Source organism: Triticum aestivum, chromosome 5B (assembly GCF_018294505.1).
Source record: "Triticum aestivum cultivar Chinese Spring chromosome 5B, IWGSC CS RefSeq v2.1, whole genome shotgun sequence".
In the NCBI taxonomy this organism is placed as follows: domain Eukaryota; kingdom Viridiplantae; phylum Streptophyta; class Magnoliopsida; order Poales; family Poaceae; genus Triticum; species Triticum aestivum.
In genome coordinates this window covers 48,107,788-48,115,239 of record NC_057807.1, presented here as the reverse complement: position 1 = coordinate 48,115,239, position 7,452 = coordinate 48,107,788, and the positions used below count along the sequence as shown (strand labels likewise).

Below are 7,452 nucleotides of genomic sequence, written 5' to 3'. Positions count from 1 at the left end.
AGGAGTAGGGAGAGCGGGGTTCGATGCCCTAGGGTCTCGGGGGTGAGTGGATAAGGGGGAGTTGGGGGAGTGGCCGGCTGGGCCTGGTGGGTTGGCCCAGTGGGGCTGATGGCCTGCTGGGCCAGAGCCCATGGGGGGGGGGTTCCTTCTTTTTTGTGTATTTATTTGTTTTCTGTTTTTATTTCCTTTATTTTATTTATTTTCTTTTCTGTTTTAAATCACTTTAAAATACTTAGGCAATTTATAAAAATGAGTTTTCTCCATAATAATTACCTAGGCATTTAACTGCACATTCCGAACATTTTTATTTTTAACATTTGATTTTTTTATTGTTTGCTTGATTTTGAATTTAAATCCGAACCGGTTTCGAACTAACTCAAGATTAGCAACAGTAATTAGGGTGACGTGGTATCATTAGCAGAGGTTCACTGTAGCTTAAATATCCGGGCGTCACAATTGTCCTCCACTACAAGAAATCTCATCCCGAGATTCAGGAGGGGAGTAAGGGGAAGGGATTTGGTTACGAAATTCTAATGGGTCTTCGTTGTCCTTCTTGAAGAGGTCGATCCATTACGTTGGTGTCTTCATTTCATTGCTTCAGGTCATCATTATGAAGTCATCATCCTTTCTTTGGGGGTTCCATCGTACTTACGAATAGGTACAATGTGGGTTAAAAGTAGGAAGGGCGGAGACGTCTTGCGTGATCATGCAAGAAAGGCATGTTAGAGGATAGCATGTCGGTTATGTCAGCAACAATGTCGGTACCAAGGGCGAGGGACGAAGAGAACCATTTTCTTGCTCGTTGAACGTGGCGGACCATTAGGCAAAGTTCTCGTCCATCGGTGGCCACTGGAATGCTATCAACAAAAGCAACAGGGTCTTACTGACACGGTTGTACACCAAGGTGTTTTACATAAGCAGAAGAATACTACTGCTTATATAATATAGATTACAAGAAGGGTTAAGCAAACCAATGGAAAGGAAAGGTGATTACCAGGTTTAATCAGAACAATGGGGAGGAAAATGTGTATACACACATATTTCAGGGGTATATCCTTCCCAAGGACAAGCGGGGCATGATATCCATGACAGGATAGAAAGTAGAGAACCACTGAGGTAAAGGGAGAGGAATTTCATGACATTACCCATACAATGGTGTTTGGATAATTGATAAAGAGAATTTAGCATTGTGCTTCAAATGTTCTTGTTGATGAGCGGAGTACCACAAACATGCTTCGAGATAGCATTGACATGGTCTTCAAGCAAAGGTCGAACTTTGGATACTCAAAGGATTCATCAGGAATAACTTATAGAATAAGTCTTACAATTTCCTCGTGGAAGAATGGTTAACCTTGCCAAAAAGGAACAACTATAACGATAGGTCCTCCGGCCAGGGGTGCTAGGCATGACATGACCTTACCGGGTCTTATGAAGACTAGCGTTATAACTCTTGTAAGTATGTTCCAATCATCATATCTGATGGAGATTCAGGTATGATCAGTGTCAGGATACCTCAGGCTCAGGATGCCTGAGAAGAAAGGTGCAACACAAATTGATGGGATGACACTGTAAGATTCTCGGGAAATGAACTATGAAGTGATTTCCGTTAACAAGAGTTCATCATTAACCCATGGAGAGGTCAAGGAGGTGGCTGATGAACTCAACGACAATTCATCAAGATTTCCAAAAGATGGATTTCCACAATTAAGTGAACAAGGAGATAACATTTGTCAGACCAAATGATATAAGGAAGTATGCTCGAGGAGAACATACACAACTAAACATTGGTTGAAAGGTGCGCCCGAAATATGGGTTGGGTTGCACGACCAATGTCAGAATGGTGATTCAATAAACAATAGTCTAAGAATGAACGGCCGATCATTAACTTCAATGCAATAGGGTTGCTAGAAGTGCAGGATCCAAACAGCACCGTTCACTTGTGGGTACCCCGGTTGGAATCAACACGAGGACCATGAAAGAATGGTGATGGTGAGAAGTATCACTATACCAAGAATTCTCAAGAGGTGGTGAAATTCTCACTACATTCTTGACATAAAAGATTGTAATACTCCAAGGTGAAGAAGAGCAATTGCTGGATAGGAAGGAACTCAAGGTATAACACAAAACACAAACAAGTTTGTGTTGGAGGGAGGCAGTAGAGTGGTCGATGATAACACTAATCATCAAGGGCAAGGATGGTCTTTCTCAACATAAATTCAATTGAAATCCTAGAAGAGCTCGGAATGCTGATGATGATCACGACATAGCAGTCGAGAGATTTCAAGATGTAATCGATCGGTGATGACATCAAGTCAAAGGAATGATGAAGCAGAAGGTTATTGGAACCATGGGTAGGACACAAACTTGATATCAAGCTTGTTGTCCAAGGCGAACTGATATGACGAGGAAGATCGACGTAATCTTAGCTCATCATCGAAAGTTGTGCTCTGGGATTACGGACCAGGTAGCACAGTTAAAGTTTAGCATGTTAATGATATAGCCGAACAGGCTAGGAATGACGTGATCGCGTACAAACCCGTAAGTAAAGAAGATTACTAAAAGTTGTTGAACCGTAGTGCGGACTCGGTTCAGTTATCGGTGTCTTTGAGTGTTTAATAACTCAAAGCCCGTGAAAAATTGGAATCAGTGAGAATGTAGCACTTGATGGAGAACTCATAAGAAGTTATGCAGTCGCGTGATGATCTCGAGATACCAGGGTGTAATACTCGACGAAAGATCAAAGTAAAGGTTGGACTGGTGTATTGACCCACAGAAGACAAGTGCTTAAACTTGCCCGAGAAATGGGATCAAAGAAGAACATATGGTCGGAACCACAATTGCAAAAGATCAATTCTCCGATACCAAAGGATATTATATCAAGGAAATAGCTATTATCGCAAGAAGCTCCCATGGTAGGATCTACATCGTGTCCATGGGCATGAACACAAAGGTTCAAGGTCGACTCCCACTTCCTCAATGCATAACCTTCCATTCACCTCTCGTATTTCAAAAATGACATTAGTTGTTGAACATTTTACCTGGTACAATACCAGATAAGTATTACCCGTGAAATCTTTCGAGTTCACACATATTAAGGAAGGCATAGGTTCAATCCATAGGGGCTTCTTAGAAACATATACCACAAGTTTCAAGAGTAAATATCACAAGCGCGAAAGTAGAGCAAGGTTGAGAAAGTAGATGATACAATTTACCAAAGGCATTATGTATCCAAGGGAAGGCTCACAAGGTTATTGAATATGAAGGACAATGTCCGATAAAATCCATTAAAGGATCTGTCGGTCCATAACAGAGCTGATGTGAGCATCGGCACACAATCAGAGGAAGTAACAATGCAAGGGCATTGGATTATAGAAACAACTGACTAATCCAGAGCTCAAATGCAAAGGAATTATGATTTCCAAATTAAGAGAACAGAAGCAATGTTCTGATTAGGGGTGGATAAGTTGAATAGCCTTAGGGGTACTATCGACGGTATTTGGATTGGTTGAGAATCAGCTCATGTTTAAAATGATGTCTGAGCCGGAAAGATAATTTAAAAGGATCAACTGATGATTGCGTGCATTCGCACTCATGTTGAATCAAAAGGATCAAAATGACGATGCCTAAGGATACTAACGAATATTGCCAGACATATGGAAAGCATCCATCATGCAAGTAGACAAGTATGGCAGAGCAATAAGCTACTAAGGATTTTTGGAGGATCGAATAGTATTTCGAAGACCATTGTGAAACACATGAACAACTGGGGGATGAGCGGATACTCGATAAGTGCGAGAATTATCCATATGGGTATTCAGGTGACAAAGAACAGCAAGGCGGTAAGCTCAAAGGATTATCGAAACAACGACGAGTGTTTCGGGGTATCTAGTAATAACAAGACCAACTGGGGATGAATGTAAGAATAACAACTACAAGTAGTTATCCATAAGGGTTGACGGTGGAAGGGGAATTGCAAATGCGATGAACACAAGTTTTCGGGTTAACAACGGAGAGTATCTTCAGGGTCTTCACGTGCAGCAGACGATCATCAGTAATAAGGGGCTCTCCGGGTGAAAGTGATAACAAGATCCTAATGTTAGATTTAGCAAAAATCATTTAACCCGAATAGAAGAGAGATCAAAGTCCCTGAGTATAGACAATGAGTAAAAGATCCTAATACCACCCAATGGCGACGTGGGCCCATGGGCCGCACAGCCAAGTTAGTAAAACAATTTTCATCGACTAGACTCAACTTCGACCAAGGAGTTGGAAAGGGGGATTCCTACAGCAGTCGGCTCTGATACCAACTTGTGATGCCCCGATTCAATCGCACACTAATCATGCACGCAAACGTGTACGATCAAGATCAGGGACTCACGGGAAGATATCACAACACAACTCTAAAAACATAAATAAGTCATACAAGCATCATAATACAAGCCAGGGGCCTCGAGGGCTCGAATACAAGTGCTCGATAACAGACGAGTCAGCGGAAGCAACAATACCTGAGTACAGACATAAGTTAAACAAGTTTTCCATAAGATGGCTAGCACAACTGAGATACAATCGAAAGAGGCGCAGACCTCTTGCCTGGGATCCTCCTAACTACTCCTATTCGTCGTCAGCGGGCTGCACGTAGTAATAGGCACCTCCAGCATAGTAGGAGTCATCGTCGAAGTGGCGTCTGGCTCCTGGGCTCCATCGACTGGTTGCGGCAACTAGGTAGAAGGGAAAGGGGAAAAAGGGGGAGAAAAGCAACCGTGAGTACTCATCCAAAGTACTCGCAAGTAAGGAGCTACACTACATATGCATGGGTATATGTGTAAAGGGCCATATAAGTGGACTGAACTGCAGAATGCCAGAATAAGAGGGGGATAACTAATCCTGTCGAAGACTACACTTCTGGCAGCCTCCGTCTTGCAGCATGTAGAAGAGAGTAGACTGAAGACCTCCAAGTAGCATCGCATAGCATAATCCTACCCGGCGATCCTCTCCTCGTCGCCCTGTTAGAGAGCGATCACCGGGTTGTATCTGGCACTTGGAAGGGTGTGTTTTATTAAGTATCCAGTTCTAGTTGTCATAAGGTCATGGTACAACTCCAAGTCGTCCTATTACCGAAGATCACGGCTATTCGAATAGATTAATTTCCCTGCAGGGGTGCACCACATAACCCAACACGCTCGATCCCATTTGGCCGGACACACTTTCCTGGGTCATGCCCGGCCTCGGAAGATCAACACGTCGCAGCCCCACCTAGGCACAACAGAGAGGTCAGCCCGCCGGTCTAACTCCTATGTGCACAGGGGTCTGGGCCCATCGCCCATTGCACACCTGCACGTTGCGAGGGCGGCCGGAATCAGACCTAGCAATCTCCATTACAAAGGAAGTCATGTTACGCGGTCCAATCCGGCGCGCGCCGCTCCGTCGCTGACGTCAAGAAGGCTTCGGCTGATACCACGATGTCGAGTGCCCATAACTGTTCCCGCGTAGTTGGTTAGTGCGTATAGGCCAGTAGCCAGACTCAGATAAAATACCAAGATCTCGTTAAGCGTGTTAAGTATCCGCGAGCGCCGAACAGGGTCAGGCCCACCCGTCTCCTAGGTGGTCTCAACCTGCCCTGTCGCTCCACCACAAATTAACAGTCGGGGGCCATCGAGAACCCAGGCCCACCTCTACCGGGATGGAGCCACCTGTCCTTTTAGCCCCCTCATCAGAATCACTTGCGGGTACTCATCGAGCTGACCCGACTTTAGTCACCATCTGTATAGTATGTATGTATGTATAGTATATACCCGTGATCACCTCCCGAGTGATCACGGCCCAATAGTATAGCAAGGCAGACTGACAAGAATGTAGGGCCAATGGTGATAAACTAGCATCCTATACTAAGCATTTAGGATTGCGGGTAAGGTATCAATGACGGTAGCAACAATGACAGGCTATGCAACAGAATAGGAGTAACCGAACAGTAACATGCTACACTACTCTAATGCAAGCAGTATAGAGAAGAATAGGCGATATCTGGTGATCAAGGGGGGGCTTGCCTGGTTGCTCTGGCAAGAGAGAGGGGTCGTCAACTCCGTAGTCGTACTGGGTAGCAGCGACGTCGGTCTCGGTGTCTAGCGGAAGAAGAGGGGGAAGAAACAATGAATACAATGCAAACAGATGCATGACGATGCATGACAAAGCAAAACGTGATGCTAGGCGTGCCCTAACGCAGTATGAGGTGATGTCGGTGAAGGGGGGAACATCCGGGAAAGTATCCCCGACGTTTCGCGTTTTTGGACAAATGAACCGGAGGTGAAATGTTGCAGGTTCACTATGCTAGGGATGTGTCTCAGACGAACGGGCCGTGTATCCGGATTCGTCTCGCCGTTCTAAGTAACTTTCATGTACAAAGTTTTTCGATCCGAGCTACGGTTTATTTTATATTAATTTTAAAAGGATTTAATCATTTTCTAGAATTAACAGAATTAATTTAATTAGAAAATGTAATTATGACATCAGCATGATGTCAGGGTGATGTCAGCAGTCAACAATCGGTTGACTGGATCCAACTGACGCGTGGGTCCCACTGTCATGGACTAAGATTAACTAAAACAGATTAATTAGTTTAATTAGTGATTAGGTTAATCTAATCAGGATTCATTAACTTAATTAATTACTTAATTAATTAATCATTTTTATTTATTATTATATATTTTTAAGCCTTTTTTTCTATTCCTTTTTTTAAACGTTTTAGGGGACGACCCCACTTGTCATAGGCCCTTGGGGGCCTTAGCGGGTCTCGGGCGGGGTTCTCGGGTGCCAGGACCCGGCTGGGGCACCCGAACAAGGCTGTGGGTGCCGGGTCACCGGATCCGGGCGCGTGCTGGCTGGCCGGCGGCCATGGCAGGGCGGTCGCAGCTAACCAGAGTGGGGATAGCAAGGTGAGGGGGCGGTGGCCAGGTGCGGTGCAAGGCCCACGGGGCGAGCAAGGCTGTGCACATGCGGGCGAGCGCGGGGCGCAGCGACCTCGCGATGTCCGCGGCCACGGTCAGAAGCACGGACGGCGCGAATGGCAGCCTACAACAGTGAATCGAGAGGGGGAAGGAGGAGCCCTCTCACATCGTTGCAGGGGAGGCTCGGGGAGGCCAGCGATGGGCAACCCGACGGCGTGCGGCGGGAGGTCGGGGCGGCCATGGACGGAGCGCGGGCGGAGCTCGAGGAAGACGGGCGCGATGCAGCATGGAGAGGAAGGAGACCGGGAAGGGCAGCGGGGCTCGGGGTGGTCGACGGCGACGACCGGGCGATGAGAAGGCAGGCCGTTGAGGTGGTCCGGCGAGGGAGGCGTGGTCGAGGCGACGGGGGCGAGGGCGCGGCCCAGGAATCGGCGACCTCGACACGGGGCGAGGAGGATGCCGAGGCACATGGGGCGATGACGATGCTGCGACGTGGAGGCGGCAGTCCTCA

General features: G+C 46.3%; 1 pseudogene; it reads right to left on the bottom strand.

Annotated features, from left to right (window-relative positions):
* The window catches only part of LOC123114619 (guanosine nucleotide diphosphate dissociation inhibitor 2-like), a 20,253-nt pseudogene extending 12,842 nt beyond the window's left edge, over positions 1–7,411 (bottom strand).
* Positions 7,412–7,452: the final 41 nt, after the last annotated feature.